Consider the following 26326-nt stretch of genomic DNA (forward strand, 5'->3'; position numbering starts at 1 on the left):
GGCAGAGATGGCCCAGGAGGCAGAGATGGCCCAGGAGGCAGAGATGGCCCAGGGGGCAGAAATGGCCCAGGAGGCCGACTGCCCAGCACATCCCGAGTTGTGCTCTTCTGCCTTTTCCTCTGCAACATGAGCACATTTTCGGAACACACAAAGGCTCTTCCCTAACAGGCATCATGTGTCCTCCCACTCCACACACTCTCTACTTCTTCTTCGCTATCAAACAGCCTCTTGTCCATTAAGACTCTCAGATAAGCTGTCTGGTTTCAAGCCACGTGCCTGGTGGGACCCCCACTTCCTTTCTCTTAAAGGACACAGCAGGAAGCAGGATGCGATGGTAAGGACGTGATTCTGGAACAGAGCCCTGGGTACAATTCTGCGTTCCCACTTGCTAGAAAGTCATAGAAACTCTCTGTGCCTATTTCTTCTGTGAAATAAGATTCCATTTCCTTATTCAAAGGATGGCTGGGAAGACTAAGTGAGAACAAGCACAGAGAGAGCTTAGCCCTGAGCGAACGCTAAGCACCTGCTAATACAGCCCCTCAAGTGCTCTCAGCAAGTTCAGTGTTGAGTCCTTTGACTTTGGAATGCAGTTTGACTGTGATACTGCTAGGAGGCTCCAACTGGCACAACAGGTCCAGCCTGGCCAGGCCACCTTTTCAGAGCGGGCACAGCAGAGCGAACAGTAGAGGGCAGAAGCCAGAGTTGAGTGCCTGCAGAGATGGTGGTCAAGGCAGAGGGAGTTCTGAGGGGCAGCGAGGTTGACCTGCAGCTCCAGGCAGTGTTCTACAATGCACGGTCCACACGGCCCCTTTCCATGGCAATCTAACAGGTCATTGCCCCTCCAGGCAAAAAACACACAGTGGTTCCATAAGTAAACACTGGGGTGAACGAGTCCCAGAGATTTCTTTCCTGCAGGACTTCTCAGAACCTTTTCTACCCCAGCTTGCACTGGGAGGCTGACGACAGGGCAGGCTGTACTGCCCCAACCTCAGGTGACCACAGTGATGGCTAGGCTTGGCTTTGATTTTGCATCAAACTGAAACCTGGGCTCTTTCTGGGTCTTGAACTTGCTGGAAGCTGGAGAGGAAGGGCCCCATGGGCACTCTCAGGCCTGTGGACTTGCTCACTCACCCACAGATCTCGGGGCTAGTTAGCATCCACAAGTACTTGAGCCAGTCCCTGTAACAAACCTCTCTCTGCACTCATACCTCTGTCTATAAATACAGCCACAGTATAGATACGAAAGCAAGAGAATTTATAGACATTTATCTATTGGGGTGTATGTATGTGAGTATGTGTACTTGTGGGATGTGTGCACACACGTATGTGTTCTTGTTCTGTTGCTCTAGAGAACCCTAACTAATACAACCACAGAAACTTCCTTCCCCCAAAGAGGACCTCGAAGTACTTGAGTTCCATGAAGCCTTCAGGAAATATTGTAGCTGGGGGTCGGAATCTGTAGAATCACTTCCAGAAAATAAAGCCACCCCCAGCCCGAGCACCGGGGTGCTGAAGTATTGTATGTCACCAGGGCCTGTTCACCGTGGTATCTTTAACCTGAAGTCTGTCAGGCTGAGAAGATGGAAATGGGGGTTAAGAAGGCATGTTCTTTCATGAGCGACAGTTCCCAGTCTGTTTCACAGTGTCTGTTTTTGTTCCCTTCTTTGACCCAAACGGAGGCCTTTTTTTTCTTGATTCTTCCGTGAACATCTGGGACTCAGCAAAGGCCTGGATCTGAACTGCAATCACCACGAAGCAGGGGTAGGAGCTTTCTCCTCACACTCATAGCTGGGGGCTCCCTGCAGGAGGCCAAGCCCAGAGGAGGGTGAGGATGCCAAGACAGAAAAGCAGGAAGACTGTCTTCCACCTCCGTGCTTGGGGGAAGAGGCAAGCTCGGGGGGGACCGGCAGACCCCCAACTCACAGCTCCGCCTCCAGGAAGGACAGCAGGTGGGAACACGGCTCCTGCGTCCTCACTTTCTGTCCAGCTTCTCTGCACAGCCTGTGACCCAGCTTGAGGACACCTGGCCGCTGGGTTCTGGGTTCTGCGTCAGGGATCCCTTGTCTTTCTATCTCAAGAGATGAACCCCACTGCCACTGAATCTGGGGAGCAATATGAGGTTGAACTATTCTGTCAAGTGAGAACATGAAAGAAAAAAAGTACCTCATCTAGCCCTCATTTCATAATGGGAAAACCCTCTTAACACCCCAGTGAGGGAGGCTCTCATCTCAGAACGAAGGACGAGCTTCCACTCGAGATGAGAGCTTTTGAGGGACTCAAGATACTCCTCTTAGGTTCCTTTTGCTCTTATTTGAACAATCTTTTGCTTGGCCTTGAACATCCTCCACACACCTCAGACATCTCTGCCCTTGTACTCTGTCTCCCCAAATTATATTCCAGGCTTGCTGTTGTCTTGTTCGAAGCTGCTCAATCCCTATTTTCCTGGCACAGCTTCTCCAGAAGTTTTCCAGGGCGTGGCACCACAAGAACAGGGAACTAAAGTTAAGTGCCCACGTTCAGGGCTCCTCCTGCCAGGCTAATTCTCAAGAGCAAAGGATGTGCCAGGCTGGGACCAGGAGGGCTGTGCTTCTTCTTCCCACTGGCCTCCCGCTGGACTCTCGAACATTCCAGCTTGTTTGGGCCTCCCAGCCACAGCAGCATGGGTACTGCTGGGTAACTGGCAGAACCCATGCTTGGCTTGTAGGACAAGGCCCGGCCTTTATCTACCTGTTCCGTGCGGGGCAAGTCCTGAGGCTGACTGTCGCCTGCCTGACTGCAGCCGCCTCCACTGTCTGACTCCCCCGACACCTACGTGCACAGCTGTTTAGGAGCAGCAGGGGGGGAGCGTGAATTCAGGAGGCCCATCATGACCAGTGGATATTTATACACCCGCGAGTGCTGTCCCCTGCAATGTGGTCACTTGGGCCTCTCTATCCAGTTCCCAGTGATGCTGTCTATGGTCGGACCATTTTTGGAACACCATTGGGGGACCCCCCTTCAGAGCCAGGTTATCTGAGAAACAGAGTCACATCCTCGCTTTTCTTTGTAATCAAAATTGCTTTGCTCAGCTTTGTCACCCAGCTAATTCTCTGCATGTGCCTCCAAATGACCTTGGCTGCATTAAAAATTAAATCCACCCCAAAGGAAGAAGATAGGCCAGCAGTGAGCTTATTCAAAGAAGATGAGGCAGATTGAGACACCCGAACAAGGACCAGGTGACAGAGGAGCTGCCAGAGTATGTGCCCCTGGGGTCACCCTGCCCTCACCTGTACCGAACCCAGGAGCTGGCGAGCTGTCACCTCCCTCCTGCACATGAGAAAATGGAGGCTCAGAGGCTAAGCGACTTAGATCACAGCTCTACCAAAGGGGCCACGTTAGGACTTGGACTCCGCCAGCGTGAGCTTCCAGTCAGACTGGCCGAAATGTTCATCTGTTTAAATAAAGATGTGTGCACTGATTTAAAGTAACAAAGCAGCCAGCCAACAAACCAGACAGCCTCCTCCCTTTGCAAAGGCCCTAACCTGAACCCTAACCTCACCCCTACTCCTACCCCTACCCCTAACCCTACCCCCAACACTACCCCTACCCCTAATCCTAACCCTAAGCCTCACCCCTACTTCTAACCCTACCCCTAACCTAAACCCTACCCTAATCCCAGATAGCCAGTCTCCCCCCTCTTGGACCCATGGCAACAAAGGCCGAAGGAAGCCAGGTTGCGGAGGGGCCTGCTGTCCATGGCCCCCTCAGTCCTGATGTCAGCAAGGTGCTCCGGGGCCTCAAGGGCTCCATCTGGAAACAAGGACACAAATGATGCTTACCCCCCCCACCCCCTTCACCGCTCCCTTTCTGTCCTCCCTGCATCCTTGCAACACGACAACAGTGCTGAATTGTAGAACACGGGGCAGCAGAGGTGAGAACAAGCCCAGGAGGCAGGCAGACCCTGCCCTGAGTCTGACACCACGGTCTGGTCTGCAAGCTGACAACCTTGGGCAAATTACGCAGCCTCTCTGGGCCTCGGTTTCAACATCTGAACAATGATCAGGACTTAGAAAGATTGATTCTGATAAGACGCCCATCACCACAGACTCCCTTTTCCAGAGGGAGGCCCCCCACCTGCCTCAGGTGGTGATTCTGAGGGTCCCCCAAAGCCATGCCCTCCCGCCCACTGGACCTGCCAGGCGGGATGCAGCCAAGGGCAGACCATTCAGTTTCCAGACTGCCTTTAACCCCCAGAGGGGAAACTGTCAAAAGGAAGGGCCAGTTTCCAAGAAAGAGAGGGGAGAATAGAGGGGAACACCTGTCGTCCGCAGGTATGCCCCGAAGTGTACATGCAAGTGACTTCGGGTTCGAATCCCAGCTTGCCTTTCACTAGCACTGTGACTTTGGGGCTGCCCCTCAAAGTCTCTGTGTCCCTGTCTTCTCACTTGTAAAGTGAAATTTCTCTGTGCTTCCTCCGCAGGACCAAGAGTCAAAGGCATAAAATGGGTAAAGAATGCGGTGCTGTGCCTGGCACATAGCAACATCTGGACAGGTGTTAGCTAGTCGGGTATTGACCCAATCTACCAAGTGCAAGCTGATTCTGGCCCACACTGGAAAGATCAGAATGAAAAAGGCCATTCTGCTCCCCACTGCTGTGAAATGATGGAAATTATTCGAAAGGGACAAAGTGCTCAATTCCTGTCTGATGTCGCTTCCTCTCTGACTTTCCACACAGCCCCACTTTCCACTTACCTCCCCGGCGGTGGGCGGCTCTGCTCAGGAAGCAGCCCATTTCAGAGCCCAAACATCCAGGTTGTTCCGAGGCCCTCTCCTATGCCCCAAATTATTTCCCCCCAAGTAATTCTATTTTAGAATTACTCCAAAGCCAGCAACCTCAGCTTTATTTAAGAAAACACAGATCTGTGACGAAAGCCAGGAGCCCTAGGACCAAGGTCGAACTCTACACATCTGCTGATGGCCCGAACAGGGAATCTGCCATTTGGCGAACTTGTGCGGGCAGAGTCAGATACAGAAAAGGAAATAATTCGTGTGGGGCCTGGCCCCCGAGACTGGCCTGCCAGGTGCAATGGTCAGGGTCTTGCCCTCTAGGCTGTCCTGGGTCACCCTCTGCGAGGCCCTTCCGGAGGCCTCCATAGGAGAGGAGCGCCCCAGTCACCACAGGCAGCCTCTGGAGTCGCCTGTCTACCTGTGACCTTGAATCCAAGGGCCCTGCCAAAAGGAATAACAATGAGAATTGTCACCAGACGCAGTTCTCTTTGATGTGTCCGACCTAGGGAATTGGTGTCAGAAGACACAGAAAAGCCAGATGGCATTTTCCAGGGTCACGGGCTACCATGGAGAGAAGCCCAGGGCCCCTCTCGTGTCCTTTCCCGAGTCGGTCCATGCCAGGGCGGCTGGGGTTGGGGGGGGTGAGCAGCCAGGAGACACAAGATTAATGGCTTCCTAGGTAGGGGGGCAGCTCCCCGCTCGGCCAATCACAATCCCCCAGTAACTCCGTCGGTCGGCCTGGCTCTGCGAGGCGTGAAGTGTAGAAAGAACCAAGAGGCCAGCCCCTGTTGACCTGGGCAGAACCCGCTGCCCATCCACTGTGCCCAGCTGGCGGGCTAACTCCCCTGCCGTGGTCCCTCGGAGTCAGGGCCAGGAGAGGCCTGCTGGCTGGCTGGGAAATGCAAGACAGGAGGTGAGGGGGAGCCGGTGGCCAGGGACAGAATACCATTTCTGGAAGCCGTTAAGGACCCCACCTTCCAGCTATGCCAAAGGATCCTTTACTTTCTGTTTTTCATGGGAGGGTGTGTTAGTTTGCTGGCTTGCTTTGCCGCCCTTCAATTCTTTTTCAAATTCAAATTGTTCTCATGACAGAATACATACTTACACACCATCAAAAGGGGAAAGTCAAAAGTAAAAGATCTTCCCCAATTCCAGAATTCTCAAGCAGATTTCCCAGAGGTAATTCAAACGACAGCTTCTGCCTCTCCTTCCAGAAGTTTCCAGCCTATGCCCAGCATTTGGAACTTTAAAAAACCATACATGTGATGCCACAATATATTCTGTTCAGCCACTTGCAATTTTCTACTTAATCTATATTGCCTGTATTTCTGTTCTAGCCCAGCAGGGCCCATAAGAGCTTCCTTTTAATGTAAAACATTCTTTGGTTTCCCATGTCATAATCTTGGCGCCTTTATTCCTCATTAATTGGAAAAACCTAACAAACTCATACTTCGGGATACTTGAAAACGAACCCGCATTGTTCCTTTCAACAGCCACAGCCATGTTTTATAGAGAATGCTTGGGGGACGTGGGACTTTGTGAGGCCTGACAGTACCCTGTGTGAGCATTACTTTATTAAAACTTCCCAAAGCACTTGAGGCCAGCACGGCACAGAAAGGTTAGGGAGCTCACCCAAAGCTACACAGCCAGGTGGGAGGTCAGAGTTGCCAGGTGGATTCAGCCCCGTCTGACATCCAAGGTCCCACCTTCTCCAGCACAGCACGGGGGTTGGGTGGGGAGAGGGCCCTCTCCTTCCTCCTGGGAGCCCTGCTGCAGCCTCCTGGCTCAGCTGTGTTCGCACACATTCGCTGACAGTGACCTCAGATAAGGGATGGCCCGCTACGTGCTGACCTTGGACGTGGGCTGCAGTACCGGATGCTGGAGGCACCGCAGGCTGGCAGCAGGGTTTTGCATTCTTATTTCCATGCCAACCGTGACTGAGCCAGGAGGACATCGGTGAGAGCCAGAGCACACAGCCCTCACTTCTGGGCCTCTTTATCTCCCATCTTCTCCTCCTCTCAGCCCCTGAGAAATGAGCTCCTTACCATGTCTCCACTTTGGTCACCAAAAACAGCGAACAGCCTTCAGCTGGCCCTGAAAGATGTGCGTGAAAGGGCCGCAGCAGATGGACAGCAGAAGGAGGAGGAGGCCGCCTTACCCAGGACAACCAGCTCATCTCCTACCGGTCTCCATCTATGGATATGCCCTCAGTTCTATGATTTTGTATTTTTTAATTTACTTTATCGAGGGGATATTGGTTTACAACACTGTATGTGATTTAGGAGAATGGAAGTTCTTTGATTTTTTAAAACCAGAATTGTTCATGTCAGCCTGTTGGTGTCAGCCTGCCCGGCCCGGTGCTGGTTCTAGTCTGGCTGAGGCAGGTGCGTCCTGTGACAGTGGACAGTGGCAGGTGGGGTCAGTGATCTGTACCTCTCATTCCCGGGGCTCCCCGCCAAGTCGTCAGGACCAGCCCATGCTGGCTCTTAAAGCAGCTGAGGGCAAAGGCGAGTGAGGTGAGGTCAAGGAGGTGCAGGCCAGAAGACTGGGTGCTGCCTTCTTGGGGCCTCAGTTTCTACCTGCAAAGTGAGTGTTCTGAGGAGCTTCTTACGTTGCTCCTCTTCTCCCTCTGAGATGAGGAAGTCCCGCACAGCAGCCACAGGGCTCCCAGGAGTGAGTCTTTATTACTGTTGTCATAGCAGCAGGAAGAGAAAACTACAGTGAACAGGCCTAGGGTGACGGAGACAGAGGACAGACTAGAAGAAAGTACGATGGAAGAAAAGAGAATTGCTGCTGAGTCAGAAACTGGTGTAGCCTGCTGTGGCTACGTCTGCCAGTCTGGCCCTACCTGCGTGGCCAGGAGCTGAGGTGACAACGGAAAGCGCAATCTGAGGTGACTCAGGAGCACTAGACTAAGTCACCTGGGCACCTGCAGGCCCTGCCCTATGTGGCACCTGTCTTATGTGGGCACCCGCTCCTGGCACACCCCCTGTTGGGACTGTGCATGTGGGCACAGACTCCTCACACACAGCTGCCCACCGGGCCCACACCCTCGACTTAGGCTCCTGGCCCTGCCTCTTCTCTCCCTGACGGCTGGCTGGCTGGCTGCCAGGGGTCCCTGTTTTCTGGGACTGTACTGATCCCAGGTAACCTTCTTTGCAGTAAAGGTGTTTTATGCAGTGTCTACATGTCCTGAAATGTAAAACATTTTAGATAAAAACATTTGCGAGCCAAAAATAGATCCATGGTCAGGCCATGTGTAACTATTTTTATTATAATTATCGCAGGCAAGCCAGCACCTGGCTCAGAGTAAAAACTTGGTTGCAGGGGGTGAACATGGCTAACAACCACTGCTACACATGGGGGTGTCTACTAGAGCCATGTTGGGGATACTGTGTGGGTTAATAAGAACGTTTTGATGAGGGGTGTCTGGGAGAGTGGTAGGTTCAGTACTGGGGTCCCAAGTCAAGCATGCAGGGTCTCTTCCTGGGACTGTTCTATTGAGCAGGCATGGAATCGGGAGGCCACAGCAGCACCCTGACCACAGGAGGCCTTCACTGTGCCCCAAGGTCAGAGGCCCAGAACCTTGCACAGAGGCACTACCGGCCCAGGCCACACAGGCCCAAGTTCCAGCTCAACCTCCTGCCTGCCCTCAAGCGGCTCCTCTCTGCAAAGGCCAGACCTGACCTGGAGCTTGTACCTCACTCACCCCTGCTCCTCTCTGCAAGGGGGAGGCCCCTTCTCAGCCCAGCAGCCCACCTACCACTTCCAGATGGCACAGCCATCCCAGGAAGGAGACCACGGGGCAGACTGATGAGCTACCTGCCCTCCTGGGGCTGTGTTCTGCCTCCCCCAGCCCAGGGTCAGCTGAGACCTTCAATTTGGGTCTCCCATTCATGTAGTGGGACAAAGGAGAGGCCTGAAGCCACAGGCACTCTCCAGGCGCCTGCAGTTCGGTGCTATTTCCAGAGACTTGGATTAAGAACCACTCTTTGAGTGGATCCGTGGTGCCACTTTGGACAAGTCACTTAACCTCTTAGGCCTCAGGTCAGGATCCCCTACTTTGGTGTTACTGTAAAGCTAAAGAGAGGATGCCTTCGAACACCCCATAAAAGCTAACATAGTACTTCCCTTCCCCTCCAGCATCTCCTGAGGTGCTCAGCTCCAGTCCCCTAAAACCTACTCTCAGAGGCCCTGGTAAGTAGCTCCCCAGGACGATGGGACACTCTCTTTCCACCAGGCCCTGGCTTGGCCGCACCCACAACACCTGGTACCAAGGAGTCCCAGCAGGTCTCTACCCTCTTGGGCATCCTGATTTAGCAGCACCAGCAAGACAGGGCCTGGGTATCCCCTCTTGCTCTATTCCTGCTAAGACACAGAGTCTTCTGAAAACTATGAGGCTGCAGAAAATGTGCTGGGCAGACAGAAACGGAGTGGTAGATAGTAGGAGTGTATGTTAGTCAAGGGGCCAGGCCCAGTGCATGAGTCAGGGCCTCTTGTCTCCTCAACCCACAACAAGGTTGAGAACCCCTTGTGAACTCACCTTCTCCCTTCCCTGCCTCATGGGCCTCACCGTGAATTAGGCTCAGACGTTCCCTACCCTCTCACTCGGGCACTCTGGATCAGTGAACAACCTGTACAACTGTACTAGTGACAGCAGCTACTCAGCCCAAAGTACAAATGTTCTCCAAATGTGTCCAAGATGACACCTCCCTTTTACTGACAGCTCCTCCATACCCGGCCCTCTGCTGCATATTCACAAATGAATCAGACCCAGGTTGGCTCTTGAGGAGCTCAGGGACAACTCTCAGGAAGAGCTGACCGGGAGGGTTTCATTATCAAGGCCGTCCCCTTTGGCAAGGCCATTTGCAAAGGTTTTTCTCTACAGACCAAAGATTCAAGAAGGAAATGAGACCTCAGATGCACCTTCTGGCCGAGAAAGATGTGCAGCTACGGCCATACCCTGGTGTCTCTGGGCTAGCAGTTCGCTTAGCACTGAAAGCACAGGGCTGGTCTGGGAGTGGTGTGCAGAGGAGACACTGAGCTGGGCCCCCTGACATCAAAGGTCTGAGCCTGTAGCTGCTTATGCAAAGATCTTCCGTGAGGGCAACGTGGAGTGGGGCCAAGGAGTCTAGGGAGCTCCACCTCACTCTAGCCCTCTCCAGGGCTCTGCTCTCCTGGAGCTGCAGGCCGGATCCTCTCAACTTCCCACTTTCCTGGGCCGCCCGCAGCATCTGCAGTGTGACCGGTACAATCCCAACTCCCCAGATTCTGAAGCCAGAGGGACTCTGGGACGTGTTCCCTAGCATTTTCAGGGAAAGCAGCTGCCTTTGCACGTGGTCTTAGGGACCCACTGCCACCACCTTCAGCGCCTCCCGCACCCTGAGCTGGACTGGGCTTAGCATCTGCTCTGCTCCTCTCCTCTCCCTGTGCCACCCTCACCTGTACAGTCATGGAGGTGGCTGCCAGGGTCCCCACACTAGGCCTGGGGCACCATCCTCACTGCCAGGGCCTCTCCTCTGGGAAAAGTAGTGATTTCTGTTTTCAGCTCTGAGCTACTCCAGCAAACCCCAGGAGCACAGGCCCAGCAGGGAAAGGCAATCACATTACATTCTGGGCATAAAACTCACATTCTGCTCTCTGGAAGGTCATCTGTTTGGGCAGAATCTCGGTACTGGCACACTTGGAACAGTCAAGAAGACCGAAAGAGCCAAATTTATTGAGCACTTACTTTGTTCCACTCTCTGCTTCAAGGACTTTATGTTTATTCATTTTTAATCTTTACAGCAACCCAACAAAAGGAATCGTGTCTGATGAGGCTGCTGAGGCAGAGAGAGACTAAGTCACCTGTCCAGGTCACAGGGCCGGACGTGAGGCGAACAGGCTGAGCTGTGGGGGTGAGCACTTAACTGGCTGGGCGAAGGGGACCGACTGTAGCCACTGCCAGTTTCCATGGTGGGAACATGCCCAGCCCAGCTGGCATCAAGCTACCAGCGTGGCCTGACAGATGCCAAACTGGGAAGAGAAGGGCCATAACTCACGCCCTCTTGCAAACCCGCCATGCAGACACCTTAGAGGTAAAGTTACTCCAAGAACGTAAAATTAAATGTAGCAAAACATCAGGAAGTGATGAGTACCGGTTACCTCTGCTTCTAATGCCATGTACATTTATATGCATTTGTAATAATGGTTGTGCGTAACGAGTGACTCACAAAATTCCTGGCTTTCCCAAGCCAGTTTGAGCTGGGTCCAGCACACAGTGGACACCAAGAGTGAGGCTCAAGTCAAGCTGGAGCTGGAGCTTCCCCTCCGATCACTGTCCCTGGAAGGTACGGAGACCCAGCAGGCCAGCTAGTCCTGCTCCCATGGGCCTACAATGCAACAGACCCGCAGATACAGCCCCTTGCTGCGTCCCCAAGGGCTTTCTGCCTCCCTCCCTGTTTTGCACCCTGAAGTTCCCCTCAATACACTCCCAGTCCCCTGGAGTAGCTCCATGAACCTTTATTAAGCACCTACTCTGTGCCAGGTGCTGCTGTAGGCACCGGGAACTCAGACATGGACTCACCCTCTACCAGTACATGTCCCGATCTAACTGACTACATGCCAGGCAGGGGCACAGGCTAGCTTGTGGCTGCAAGGAGAGATTACCTCCTTCCAGAGAGGGTCAGGATGGCTTCACCCTAATGGGGTTACGTGAGCGGGGTTTTAAAGAATAAATAAAAGTTTTCCCTGTAGGAGGAGTGAGGAGAGTAAGGAGCAATAGGGAAGAACAGATCTGGGGTGTATGTTAGATAAAAGTTGTCCAGCCCAAGGTGCTAGCTCTGCACCTTGCCTGGGTCATGTCAAGGGAGGTAGAGACAGGAAGACCTACGAGTGCCGGCCTGGAGCACGATGCTGCCAGCCAGATTTTGCACTGCTGGTGCGAGGAAGCCCTGGGAAGGCAAGTGAGGCCCAGGAGTGGGACGCTGAGACTGACATTTAGGAGTCGGGGTAAGTCCGTTAAAAGGGAATGAGAGGAGGGCCTGAGGTGGGAGGAAACACAGACTGAGAAGCTGAGATACAGATCCAAGTATGGTGAGGGCAGACTCAAGGCGATCAGACCATCGGGGCCTCGAGGATCCTGGCTGTGGGGCCTCAGGTAAGTGGTGGAATGTCTCTGTATCTCTGCTTCTTTGCTGTGAAATGGGGACCTATGTTTCAGGGTTGCTGTGAGCAAGCAATGAGCTAATATATGAAGTGTTCTTAGGACAAAGCTTGGCGCACACTAAATGCTCACTAAATGTCAGTTATCACCATTGTTTTTACAATCCACAGAGTTTGCAGCTGCTGACGGAGCAGCTGGAGGGCCTTGCTCAGACTGAGCTAGACGTTGGACAAGCCACGGAGGCAGTGAGCATGTATTTGTGAGCATGTGCAGGGGTGTGTTGGGAGGAGTTGCACGCTGCTCTAGAGGGCAGCAACTGTGCTAAGGAGCTCCGCGTGTGCTCCGAGAGGCGGTACCAAACGCACAGCTGCTTTCTGAAGCCTGAGTCTGTGCTCCCTGGGAGGAGCTCGGAGCTCGAGTCTCTGCAGGCTCCCCTGCTGCGTAGCTCCCCGGTTCCACACAGGTAGGCTCTGTCCTGGGACCGGCACCCAGGAGGTGCAGTGTCAGCGAGGGCCTGTAGGGGGCTCTAGAGCTCTTTAATACTCTGAGCCATGGCGGGTGCCTTAAAACAATGGTTGTGCGACTATGCCGCTCGGGTGGGCGAGTGCCAAGAGGCTGGGGTTCGCTGGCCCATTGTCAGTGAGCCCCAGTTCATCGGCGCTCTTGGCTAGTTCCGTTTCAGCTTCAACCCCTTGTCCTGCTAACACTAAAGTGAGTGGTTTACCTCTCAGCCGCCTTGGAGACATTCTCGAAAGGGGCAGCGTCCTGTCTGCTGTGGGAACACAAGGGGAGACCTTGCTCCAGGGGCAGCAAGAATGGCTCCCAGTTCCAGGGTTTCTGCTGCTAGCAGTTCAGCTCCTCGGGTTCCCCAAACGAGTCAGTGTACCTCTGTTCTTCCCTAAGGGGAACTTCAGTAGCTGTGGGTACTGTTAGGAGACTCAGCAGAGTATTGACCTCATTGCAGCATTATCACTAGATCTGGAAATCATTCCAATGTATTAAATTCTAAGGACATGGTCAACTTAACAAGTTAATATTGGCAAAAAGTCAAGAAGAGTCATTTAAAGAACAACTTGAAAAGATAAAACACACGATTGCTCTTTTGGTTTTTGTGAAAAAACGAGGGAGATGTGTTTCTGGATCAGACCAATAAGAAAAACACCATGGGCAGGGATGTCAGATTTAGCAAATACTGTATAATACTCCTATGCTAAAAAATTGTTTATCTGAGATCCAAGGGACTAGCTGTCCTGTGTTTGTTGCACAACTCTACCTAGGAGCATACAGGGATTCATTCAGAGGAAATCTCCTATTTGTCATGCCCTCCCCAAACTGTAATTCCAGTTCTAATCCCCTTGTGTGACATAGGGAAACCCAAGCCACAATGATCACATTAGACAGAGTAATCAGTTCAAGCACCTCAAACTCACTGCTGAGGAAGGCTTTCCTTGTGAGGTTATGTCAAAGGGATGAAAAATAGCCTCCAAAAGATAACATCTAAAAAGCAATCATATGGAACATTCAATGTATACCTACTATGTGTCTGTGAGTTACCTATTTAAACTTCCTGGGAGATAGATACTATTAGTGGGAACTAATAGTTTTGCAAATCTGATTTCTGTAGTTCTTGAAAGGCATGTGTATTTCTGGTCAATTACATCCTAAGGAAAGAAATCCGGAGGGAAGCCAAGAAGTACTACATTTCATCAACAACCTGACTTATTCATAATGCAATGCCAGGTCTGTTGCTATTTGGTTATATGCCATGTATACAGCAAACTGTCTTAATTTCAATGAATTATAGCTGGCCTGGGGTATGTGATTGAAGGAGGGCAGAGGGTGGGAGACCTGATCTAGGCATCAGTAAATTTGCCTTACTACTGAGGAAGACGCGACACCCGGATCACAAACAGCTCATTTGTTGTGAATAAAGACCCCACTCAAGCCATCTCAAACAGCCAGTGACAATGACACGCAGATTCCAAATGTTCTCAGTGAGAAAAAACACCCTTTCTCCTAATCCTTCTTAAACTCAACAAGACTGATTGGTTTTTATTATTCATGAATTAATTTTTTACTCAGAACCCAGCAAGGGAATTGAAGCTATCACGTTTCTTGCGGATTGAAGGGAAAAGCAGATCTTGACCTGAGTAGCTCAACCACATGGCCTGGCTGAGGTTCCTAAGGGGTAGGATGTTTTGTTTGTTAAATCAGTTAATAATCAATTAACAAACCAAAGCTTTCGACTTTTTTTTTTTTTTTAGGAAAAAGCTAGTAAAAACATGAGTAAGAATATTAAAATAGAAATAAAAAAGCAGATGGCCATAGGACCCTGGTATATTCCTGCTTATGCTTCCTATTTTATTAGGCTGGTGTATGAACCGCCTATTTCCAAGGTCCATTCGGAAAAGAGAGAGAGAAAGAGAGAGCGGAAATAGCAAAGGCAGTGCCAATTTCAAAAGCAATGAACACAGGGGCTGGGAGTCATGGCAGGGGTTAGGGGAATCCAGAAGGGTCAGCCCCCTTGTGCCCTCTGCTAATCTCTGGCTGCAGAGGGCAGGCGGAGGCACCAAGCACAGGGACAATGGCCTGGGAGAAGCTGAATGGCCAAGAAGACGATCGGGGTAGAAGGTGACTTTGCCGCTCTCTTGGTACAGTTCTTTCCCAGCCATTCATATGTGCCAAGTCATAACCCCCTCTCCTCTGTGTGCCTTTGGTCTGTAAACCTCTCAGAGACCTTGACCAGAGAAACCAAGGAATGAGAGGGGTTGGGGGGGAGGGGAGGAGGAACACTGAGAGGTCGAATATGGCCTGGGCTGGTGTCACAAGAAGCTGGTGGCAGCAGGGTCCGACCTGACACAGCGTCCTGAACAAAAATCATTTCTCCCTCTCTAGTTCAAAGGCAACACACCCAGTGTTTATAAGGGGACTGTGCGCTAACTCGGTATTCTCCTCCACCCGTCCGTTCATATTCCAAGAGCAGGCAGCTTTAGCTCCTGAATGAATATAGGCATGCAACCTGAAGCCTTTGCATGCTCATGTCCCCAGGAAGACATTTCCGTTCACAGGCAAGACACGGCAACCTTTGTCCAGTTACTATAAGAGAATAGGGCAGAGAATTGCTTTGCAGTTTGGAGGGAAGAAAAGGCTGCAAGCTGTTATTACCATTGTCATCATTGCTGCATCCATCGCATTATTGCTAATATTTCTGTAAAAGCAGTGTTTTTTCTGCCAAAGCTTGTTAGCTTGACTGCTTAGGTAGACACTGTGAACACACCCAAGAGACAAGTGACAAAGAGTAAAGCTAACCGGAAAAGGATAAATACTGCTCTCTGCGTGCGAGCCGAAGGGATATTTCACCATCAAAGGGAAAGGCTTTGTGCCGATCGATTAGGAAGGTAGAAACAAAAGCATAGACCAGCTCACTTCCTCAGCATCACCAAGACCCAAACTAGAGCTCAGGGCAGTAGCAGGTAAGATGAGAGAATTGAAAATTGGCTTTGAATAAAGTTTAGGGCTTCCTGGGAGCCTCACCACACCTCCAGCCCTTCTTACCTCTTTCCTCAGGCACCCGACACAGCCAACCTGGAAACTGTATTCACAGGAGGTTTTCACCTTTCTCATTTCCACCAAAAAAATGAACGGGCCATTGACAGCGGATCAACGTATTGATGGCCGAACCAGAAAACTGGCCAGGAACAGGCACTCTGCCTTGGGACTTCACCAGAGTAATCACGCTCAGCCCCTGGACATGACTTGAACACATCCATACACTCATACATGCACACACAGACCCACGAGTGTCCCTCGTGGGTACATGCACACACAGACCCACGAGTGTCCCTGCCCTCCCCTACAACATCTACAATTTCAGAAGGATGAAAGGACAAAAGTAAACCAGAGTAAGTTGAATGAAAGTGGAGGACATTCAATAAGTAGTGACCAAGGAAAATGTTGCATTGTAAAATCAAGCAAAATCTCATCAGCCTCTTCCACTGTGGCTCCTGCTCTCTGCCCTCAGAACAAGACGTGGCGAGGCCAGTGATGTCCAAAACCTCTTTTCCAGGTATCCCCTAAAATTACACACCAGGTAAGGATACCAAAATCATACATCCAAGTAATTAGAATTCAAATTTTAAAATGAATGTCAAGAAGAATAAAACAAGAAACTAATTTATGAATTCAAGTTAATGCCAGCACATTAAAAAAAAGAAAGAAAGAAAGAAAGCAGTCAAGTTAAAATAACACTCAGCACCTGAGGTTTTGAAACTCAGTTCTCTAGAAAGCTTGACCCTAATTGGGCACTTCACACACAAGCCGTCTCAGTGCAGCGTCTCGGTAAACCCTGGCGTTCAGGCATGAGGCTGAGCGCTGGTGGGATTGGCAGGAGAGGACCCTGATACAGGTTTAAATGAAAATTGATCACATTCGAAACCCGAAGATTAAAAACAAAACCTTGTCAGAGTTTGTTTAACTGCCTTTTGACCTCTGGATGAAATGACATTGAGAAATAAAATAACATTATTCAGAAAACCATTCCAAGAAAAGGCTCAACCCAGGGACACTGAATGGCAATATTGAACAGAATATTTCAAAGTCTGGGGGTGGGGGGGGGAGGTGGGAGGGAGATGGTTCTTTGGGACTAATATGTATATAGATGAGAAAGCACAGTCAAATGAAGATGAAAAAAATTATGTCTCTAGCCCCCAGGAAAAACTTTGTTTTGAGTTTAACTGCAGCTCACACAACTCTGAATGTAAGATATGTAGCAGATAGATTTTTTTTTCTCCCCTCTTGTCCAATTCCACTCTAAAAGCCCCATGGGCAGATTAACCCATATGACTGCAGAAACCATTTGACCCTCTAAGCTACAGCCTGTCTGTCGATGGCTAGATCCAGGGAGAGGGGAAGTCGGAAGCCTGGAACAGAGCTGCTGTGCCTTTGAGTGTGGCCATCTGTTATCCCAGAGACGGCAGGCTCCCTTCCCTGCCTTTCCGGAGTCTGCCAGGCACTACCCAGGCCAGAAAGCTGGAGAGAGCCTCTTAAGAAAGACTGCGCTCCTCCGGCCGCAGGGATAGCTAGGCGCAGGGCCCTCTGTGACGCTTCCACGCCATGGAAAAACCCCAGGTTCAGCAGCCCCCCTTGGATGTAGGCATAGCCTGACCTCAGCCAGGGGAGGGTACAGTAGGTAGTGGAGGGCTGTATTTAAACAGGAGAGACCCTGCCCCGGCACCCCCACCCTAGAGGGGAATACCCACAGGGACACGTTTCCACACAGGTGGAACACACAGACCTTCCTCGGTGAAATCTCTCTTAGGGATTGGGGTTGCATGCAGGGTTTGATGTTTGGGGTTCAGAGATAGCCTCTCCATTAAGAGCTTCAACAGCAACAAGAAAGGGCTTGATACTCCCTTAAGCCATGCTTATAAACAACAGTGCTGTTAAGATCCTTTCTATTGTAATCCTGATCAGAACAGAGAGGGAGTCCAGAGGCAGATTCAAGTGCATTTTCCGAAGGGGCCAGAGATGCAAAAAAGCCTCTGTAACCCCACATTTCCATGCCTGGTTTGTCTTTTGTTGGGTGGTTAGTTGGGGGTTGGGGGGTGTCTGCTTTCAGGAACAAACTGAGCCACACTTAACTATGGCGGCCTCCCCACACATCTGAGAGGACCTCCGTCCCCAAGCTGGTGGCCCTGCTGCTCACTCACAGAGCCTGGGCCAGCAGGTCCCGCTTTCCACTGCCCGCTGGGCCTCAGGGACCTTGCTGGAGTCCTGAGGTATCCCCCGAAGTACCTTGTTTTCTCCCACCAGGCCCCCGAGCATAGGCTAGCATGCACCCTCCCATCCTTCCAGTGTCTGGGAAAGAGAGGGAGAAAATGCCCAGAGCAACCTGCCTTGTAGGGTCACTCTGTCACAAGAAGCCAGGGTCACTTGCCCAGTAGCCTAGGGAAGGAACCCTCCCAGCACCACCACCAGCTACTGACTTCTCTCACTCACTACCCCACAATCCCGCTGAGGAAGGGGTCTGCCCCGCCACCGGTTACCCAGGACATCTCTGCTATTATCAGTGAAAGGTCAGGGGCCTCCCCAGAGCGGGGGCTGGCTGGCCCGCTGAGGGTTAATCTGCCCGGCTAGCCATCACAGGGGTCACCGTGATGTGCAGAGAAGTTGAGCATCCCAGTCCCCCAGAGCTGGTCTGCTAATTACATTTGCAATTATAAATACCACAACCTCCCTGCACAGGGACCAGACCACACCAGCCGATGGGGCAACCGGGATATAATCCCGCCCCAGGCCCACCCCAGCCACGCCAGGGGACCCTGAGGCCAGGGCAGCCTGTGGGCCCCTCCTCTGGGAACAGCCAGGTGAATGATGGTTCCTGAGGTGTGAGCTGCCGGGCTGAGGCAGGGGAAACTCACCAGAGAGGAAGCCCAGTCAGGGGTCATCAGCCCTTACTTATAGTGCCAAAATGATCTTTGATTTATTCCCAGAAATCTGTGAACAGCTTCAAGGGCAAACAGGCAGGACGTGGGCTCCGATTTATCTGGCCCAAGCCCATCCCCAAGTTGTACCCTTCATGGTCTCTGTGGTCTACGGACCCCCCATTCACAGCCTCTCCTGGGCCCGCGTATCCTCTAGAAACTACAGCGACAACAGTGGGCATAAGAGACCGAGCACTCAAGCAGAGCTGGGCCCCCCGTGGAAGGTTCAAGCAACAGTCACCAGGCTCTCAGACAGACGCTCCCAGCAGAGCTGTCCTGAGTCCGGGCTGATTCTGGTCAAGCTGGCCTGCACTACAAGGGCTTCCCTTCCAGGAGGGACAGAGCATTAAGATTACAGGTAGGTGTGGGAAGGGATCCAGGTAGGGTTCGGGCGTGAATTGGTCTTAACCTTGAAATAGTGGATCATGGTTTAAATACCTGCTATTCCTTTTTCTGCCATGAGAACCACAAGAATTGCAGTCATGTGGGAAGGAAGTTTTAAAGAGGGGACACTGCAGAACAGCGTCGGGGACACCCTGTCCCTATCTAACCCTTCGGCTGTCTTATGAATTCCCTCTCCTTGTGAATCCTGATTATCTACACACCCAACTCCACTGTCCATCCCTCCCACTCACCCCCAGCACCCAATGCTCAGCCTCCCTCTCTCACACACATCCTCAGCTCCTCTCTCTCACAAACACCCCCTGCCTTTAACCGGCTAGATTTGCACAGCTCTAATGAATTCCAAGCCCTCCAAAGAAAGTAGGCTTTTGCAGGGGACTGAGGAGAGAGACAAACTTTTTCAATGAGTTCAGATTATCTTTCAAAACCAAAGGGCCAGATGTCCAGGGACCAGGAATCAAACATGCAAAGTTCCAACGACCCCAGCAAGGGTGGGGACATTCTGAGAAGGCAGAATTGTGACACGAAATCTCTCTCACAGCCACTTCCCTGAAGCGCTTTCCCCGAAAGTCCCCGCTGTCCCTCCTCTCCCAGCCTAAATGGAATATTTATTGATTTCTCCAAGTCAGTAGAATAAAAAGGTTCCTGTTTGGTGGCTCAGGATGTTTCTTCATTTAAAAAATATGTTTAAGAAACACTTTTTCATATGTCCTGATTATTAGTAAAGCAGACAATTGTTTCTAAAATGAGAGGTGGTGGGGAAATAATAAGCTCCGAGAGGAAATTTCCAGTTACCAGGATCTCACTGAGCTGGAAAGGGCCTGCCCAGGGCTAGGGCCTCCCCACTGACCTAATGTCTCCTCCTAGTTTTTGGCCTGGGGGCTGTACAAGTCCAGCCTCCATCGCCCGTCCCCTTACACAGCCATCGGCCCACACCTCCAAAGGAGCAGCACGTACAGAAAGCTGTATCTCCCAGAGCCCCTCCCTTGGAAAAGCAAGACTGATGTCCTCACTGATTTATTTTTAAATGTACCATTAAAAATTAATTTCCCCCTTTGTTTTTCTCTGGGTCACTGATTCTGAATTACCATGTGGCATTTTTCCTACGTGTGAACCCACATATTTTACCTTCAGGACAGTTTGTTCTTTGTTTCTTTAACAACAGCAAAGTGGTTACTGGAAAGTGGGGGGGGACAGCCCCCTGCTCCCTAGGTTTGGTGTGGAAGGTCTCCAGCTGGTCCCATCACGGGCACATTTATACACACACGCAAGCCAGCGCTCCACTCCCACCCTGGCTGATTACATATGTACATAAAATATTGATTAGAAATGGTAATGGAGTCACCTACAGGGTGGCTACAGGAAAATGAAAACGCAGAGAGAGAGGTATGAAGGTACAGATGTATCTGTGTGCGTGTCCGTGTGTGAGACTCTTTCTCACCTGAGAAAGTGAGAATAACTCTAAAGCGCTAAAAATGCTCTCCGTATGTTAGCAGGTGAGAAGCAGGTCTGGAGAGTTCTGTCTCCCGCAAGTATGGTCTGTACAGCCTTTAAGTCCAGGAATGTCAATGCAGCCATATGGGCAGAAGCACGGGAACCCCTTGTGCACAGTTTCCCTGAAAAACATCCACGCTAACGTTCCTCTCACAAACCAAAGAACCCTGTTCTCTGTTTTGTTACTCTCCTGCCAATGGCTTGTCACAAAGCCCTGGGGTTGAAATCAGCAAGACATACACCTCCAAACCCACCACACGCACACACACCAAGGGCCACAGGCTTGTCCTTGGAATTCTGCACCCCTGCACCACAGCAGCTGCAAACCTGCACCAGGTGGGGGGCAGTATCATCTGTATTGAGGGAGCTCATCAGTGCTGAGGCTGCTGCCCGCACACGCTGGCCTTGGAGAAATGGCATCTCCCGGGACACTCGTGTCCTCCGTGGAAATAGCAGGTGTGATTCTGCTTTTTCCTGTGCCCCAAAGAGCGAGAAGCTAATAATTTGCAAAGAAACCAGGAAAGGTAGGGAATCAAACCCTGTCAGGTTGCCCTCATAAGTGATTTCCACATCAAACCCTTCCCAGATACCCAGGGCCTCGGCTGGTTTCCTATGCCACTTCCCGATACACCCTATTTACCCATCTTTCTCCCCAAACTCAGGTCTCCCCAAACTCCACTCCACGAATTGCCCAGCTGCAGAATCCTCCATCTCCCTCTGCTTTCCTGGTGGACATCATGAAAGAACGTACTTCACCCATACAAATTTCACATTTATTGTCTATGACTTCAGCCAGGGACAAATACACAGAGATATGTTTCAAGTCCACGTAAAGAAGTCACCTCTGGAGAGAGGGAATCTAAATAATTTAAATATCCAATATTTGTCATACTGGTAATTTTATGTGAGGAAATGTCCCACCAGGGTCAAACCTTATTCACAGCCTCAATTACCCAGCCCAGCCGGAGGTTTCTCTAGGTGGCCTCCCACTGTGCTTCAGGACCAACAGCTCAAAGTACTACCCACTCCCACACAAGCTGAGGTCCCCATAACCTTTAAAGAGAACGAAAAGCCACTTTTCAAGCTGAATTCATTATAACTAAGGATTTCCCTTATCATCCAACTCAATTGTCTTTTTCGAACATTGTCTCAATTCTGGCCGGGGCTAAAGGATCCTTTGCCCAGAGAAACCCTAAAACGGGACCCAAAGGTCATGGCGGTGGCGCGCTCAGTCAGACCATTAGCGGGAGACTCTGCTATGAAGTTGCCCCTCTGGCTGAGGTCATCTGTGCAACCCTTCCTGTGAGGAAGGGTTTAAGCACTCTTGCTGGAACCCCACATTATCCAGGGTGTTTGTGGACGTGGGGGTTCTCTGGGAGCAGTGGCCAGAGGTACAACAACGTGAGTGTAGGAAAGTGAGTGTAGAGGCTAGACGTGTTAGTTTAGTTTGCCTCAAAAAAAAAAAAAAAAAGAAAAAGAAAAAAGAAAGAAAAGAAAAGAAAGAAAGAAAAGCACAAAGTTAAGCAAGTTCCCGAGAACCTAGCGTCTTCATCACGCTTATTATTTTCATCATCATCATTTTTTTAAGCCGTTCGAGGGGCCACTCTGCGCGCCCACACCAGAAACCTGGAATCTCCCGGTGCGCAGCGGGACGCAGAGCGCCCGAGGGGAAGCCCAGCCAGGTACCTGGTCAGGTGGAGCGGCGACGCGACCGCGGAGGGCACTGTCAGGGAAACCTCAGGTGGCGGGAGCAGGACGTAGGAGAGCCTGGAAGGGTGCCCTGGGCTGCTTCCCGCCTTTGGGTAGGTGGGAGGCTGAATTCGCCACTTTTCCGCTCTGCGCGCTCTGCGCGGTACCGGAGCCCAGAATTCGCGGTTCCTGGGAGTTAGATCTGGCACTCCCCGCCGCGGTCCAAACCCACGCGGCTCTGACAACCTCGGGTTATCGCGTGGCGAGTGCAAAGCCGACCCCCCGCTCGGAAATAGCTAGCGCCGGTTCAGCTGGGGCAGCGTCCACAAAAGCCGAGAACCAACTTTGCCTCCGCCACAGCGCCAGGCCCGCTGCGTCCACTCCCGGAGAGACGCGGTCTCTCTTCGATGGGCGTGCTGGACGCATTGCGTGAGAGCCCCTCGGCCCGCACCCCTAGAGCGCCTTGGGTAGACCGCGCCGCTTGCGCTCCCTCGGGGCGCCCCACTGAGATCGCCCGGCGAGCGCAGCCCTGGCTGCCAGCGGTTACCAAACCGCTGCGGTACGTCCGATTTCGCCCCAGTGCTGGGAACATTTTTAGTCCCCAGCATGGAAATAAATGTTAAAGTCAAAGGGCCCCCCCCCGTTCAAAGGGGGGGTCGTTCTCGAACGGGACAGGGCATCCCTGCCACATTCCCGCACCTGTTCCGGGCTTGCTCCTCCCATTCCGCTGAAACTCAATTTTTTTTTTCTCGCCGTGGAGGAAGATCCGAAAGAAAGAGTGAATGAGAAAGCGTTGCTCTTACTTAAAAGTGAGGGCTTATGAAAGGGGGTACGGGGGAAGTTGGGGTGCGAGAGAAGTTAGAGTCCGGTTTACACCCGAGAAGGAAACGCAGGAAGTGTGCGGCTTTCCTCCTCAGAAGTCCCCCAAGTGTCCCCCAGGTCCCTGCCACTTCAAACATGCCTAGAAGAAATGCGACACCCCAAATACAAGACATTGGGACAGGCGGAAGGACAGACAGACACGTCAAGAAGCGGAGCACCTACTGGTTGTGGTAGCCGAGGGGGTCCGGGATGCAGAGTTCTGACACGTCCATCAGTCCCGTTTTAGCATTCCCAGTTGGTAGAGAAAGGCGGCGGGGAAATCACGCGGAAGAGCGAGTGAAGGGCACCCGCGGGGTGCGAGTCCGGGCAGGGGCACAGTGAGCGGCAGAAGGCAGAGTGGGAGCAAGCGCCGCGACGGGGCGAGAGGGAGGCAGAGCCGTGCGCGCACAGCCGAGCGCTCCCACTCGTGCACACTCGGAGCCGGCGGTGGGGAAGGGCAGCCGCGGAGGAGGCGCGGGCACCCGAGGCTTGAGCCCACTAACCCTACTGTAGCTTTAAGGCTGGGAGACTGATGTATGGTTTGGCTCCGATTGGCTATCTCTCAGGGGCTGGACTTAAAGTGACAGGACCGGGCTGGGGCGGGGGGAGGGGGGAGCCCGGAGACTTCAATGGAATCGGGCGCTGGCGCGCGAGGTCCCCACCTCCTGAGGAGCAAAGGGGGCCTGGGCTGTGGAGCCGCAGGGCCTGCCCTCTTGCCATTAAAGAAGAAAAAAAAAGGTCCCACTAGCGGGTGGGACTAGGAGGGTGGGGGGAGGGGTGGTCTGAAAGATTTGTTACTGACATGCAGCCTGCCACCACCCTGTCTTCACTGCCAGGCCCAGCAAACCCACCCCTCAGCCTTTTGGAAGGGTTTGCTTGGCACATGTAAAACGAGTGGCCTCTCCCGGCCCTCACACCAAGGACAAGAACCCCTCCCCCTCCTGTCTTAGTTACTGGCTCAAACCCAGGTTGGGTCCCCCAGAGTGCAAAGGGTAAGGCCAGGGCGAGAAACCCAGCCGCCAGGCAGAAGAGAGATTCCCTTCCCTCTTCTCCTCACCTGGGCTTTGCATGAGCCTAGGTGCATCTGTGAGCTGCTCTCTCCGGGGGTCCACGGTGTTGCCCTCCACTTTGGCAACTCTCAGAAATGCACCCAGGGTGTGGACACAGCGGATAAATCCTGTCTGCTTAGGGAAATACAATTGTGATTCAAACCACCAACTTCCCTGTCACCTCCACTTCAAGGCACACAAGTAGAGGCTTCAGCATACGCACCTGAGTCCCGCTACAACACACCTGCATCCCTGTCTGCTGCTCCCTCCATGAACCTGAATATTACGGGCTGCCTCTACCAAAACAAGCTATTTGTCAAGCCCCATCCTTCTTCTGGGGCTTTTCATCTTTTGAGATGCGCCAGCTACCAGGATAATAAGCAATTTGATGATTCAAATGAGTGTGGAGAGTGGGAGGTACAGAATTATTTCAAGGGGGGAAAAGGCCCTAGGAGAGACCACCACCTTCATCTCCTATACTCTGCAGAAGACAATGAGCAGGGTGGGGGTGACATCATTTTATCATCAAAATAAAGTCTAAATAGAGGGTAACTGCAGGCCCTGCTCAAGCACTTGGGGATAAAAGCGGGATGGGATGGTGGGAGAAGCCCTGGAGGGTCAGCGCTGGGGAGGAGCTGGGAGTGCGCAGCAGGGCCACAGACGATACTTGACTTGGATAAATGGAGGCTCCCGCAGACTGGGAATCAGACCTCGATTTTTCATATGCAGGAGTGGAGGAACGCGTGGGATTCTCGGGTGTGGGGCTCTGGCAGCATCTCACAGAGAGACAGATGAAGATGTCTGTCAGCAGGATTTTTTTTTTTTTTAATCATATAGGTACTCAGTTGCATTAGAGATGGAATGAAGGGTGTGAAGACACTTCCTCCAGCCTGGCGTCAACACGACCCCCTTGCCCACTTCTCAGTGACTGGTCTCCCACATTCTTCTGTCCCTGAGATCCGTTCTGTAAGCACACAGCAGCAAGGGGCAATTGGTAAACACACATCCCTCCTTGTCGCCCTTAGGAAAGAGGCCCCAGCTTCCCCGGTGGCCCACAAGGGAGGCCCCTGATGACAGGCTCTGCGTGGCCCTCTCTGCCTCCCTCCTCAGTCTTGGCATCTGCTGTCTAGAACACCCCACCTTCAGACTGCACCCAAACCTCCCACCACCTGCTCACTTTGCTTCAGGTCATGCATCAGTTTACAGTTATATATATATATGGGTATAAATAATCCCTCCCCACCCCTCTGGACTGTACCCTCCGTGAGGGTAGGGACCCTGTCTGTTTCTGTTCTCTGGAGAACCCCCATGCTTAACAGTGCCTGGGGCACAGCAGTTGCTTGATAAAGATTTTGTTGACTGAATCATTAAACCACAGCCGTTTGGGTCAGGGCACCAAAGCCAGCTGAGGGACAGGCTGGCTGTCCTAGAAGAGAAGTAGACCGTAACAGGCTTTTGGGCTCACTTGGGTCCGCATGTTGGGTGGGTGGGCCATTTTAAACTGGAGACAGAGCACGTTTGGTGTAGCAGGGAAAGAAAGAAAACTTCACTGACCAAAGGAATAGATCCAAAGTCACTGGGAACAAGTGAAGAAAAAGAAGAGGTCTCATCGGTTAAACATCTAGACTAATGCAGGAATGAAGGTCACTGAGGGCCTCGCTCTGGGGCACTAGCCGATGGCCGTCCAGCTGGGAATAGGGCCCCCCTCAGACTGTCCTCTTCCACAAGGCCAGTCCGGCTTCCTCCCAAGCCACCCTGGGGTCCTGGCGTCCCTGCAAGAGTGAGTCTGTAGACCCTCTAGAAGGGTGCCCTGAGGACCTAATCTAGCCTGGCAGATGGTTCTCCAGGCAGACTTGACCAAGTCACACTCTGGTCGTGCGCCAGCCTTTCTCCCTTTCTGTTCTCAGCCAGCTCACAGAGGCGGATGGGACCCTCCCAAAGCCAGAGAAAGCCTTTTCCAGCTGGAGAAGCCGCAGTGGGGGAGAGCACAGAGGATTCTGGGGCAGGTCCCAACTATTATGTGGATCCATGCCAGAGTCATCTGTCCTCCAGAAAACAAAGGTGGCTCACGTGGGGAGTGGGGAGGGGGGTAGAGTGGGGTGCGGGCTCTCTTGGGTTCCTTCACTATTGAAAATCATTCAATCGATTATCATTTCGTACTTTCACTACAGGCCTAGAACCGGTGCTATATGTAATCTACCCCTAGCAAAAAGCCAGCTCCTGGTTACTCCTGGCACCCCGGGGCGAGTTAGCCAAAGGGAAGAGGACGAAAAGCATTGGGTGCAAAGGAGCCATGGCTCCCCTTGTTCTCATGTCAAACCCTTTAAACAGGTATTTATTCCATTCACAGAGTCGTACAGCTAAGAGGTGCTCAGGGAACGCTCAGGAACCATCACGAGATTTTTACAAGGAAGGAAGTGTGTAAATTTGCCTCTGTG

The 26326-nt window shown here is 52.0% G+C and overlaps 1 protein-coding gene across 1 annotated transcript in view; it reads right to left on the reverse strand.

The window, feature by feature from the left end:
* Positions 1 to 23066, reverse strand: part of ESRRB (estrogen-related receptor beta) — a 104767-nt gene extending 81701 nt beyond the window's left edge. The window contains exon 1 of the mRNA XM_004681674.2: positions 23023 to 23066. The gene's annotated coding sequence lies outside the window, so the exon portion shown is untranslated. The remainder of the gene's footprint in view (positions 1 to 23022) is intronic.
* Between the last annotated feature and the right edge of the window lie 3260 nt (positions 23067 to 26326).

Source organism: Condylura cristata, unplaced genomic scaffold (genome assembly GCF_000260355.1).
Source record: "Condylura cristata isolate star-nosed mole 26May11 unplaced genomic scaffold, ConCri1.0 scaffold00013, whole genome shotgun sequence".
Taxonomy (NCBI): Eukaryota; Metazoa; Chordata; class Mammalia; order Eulipotyphla; family Talpidae; genus Condylura; species Condylura cristata.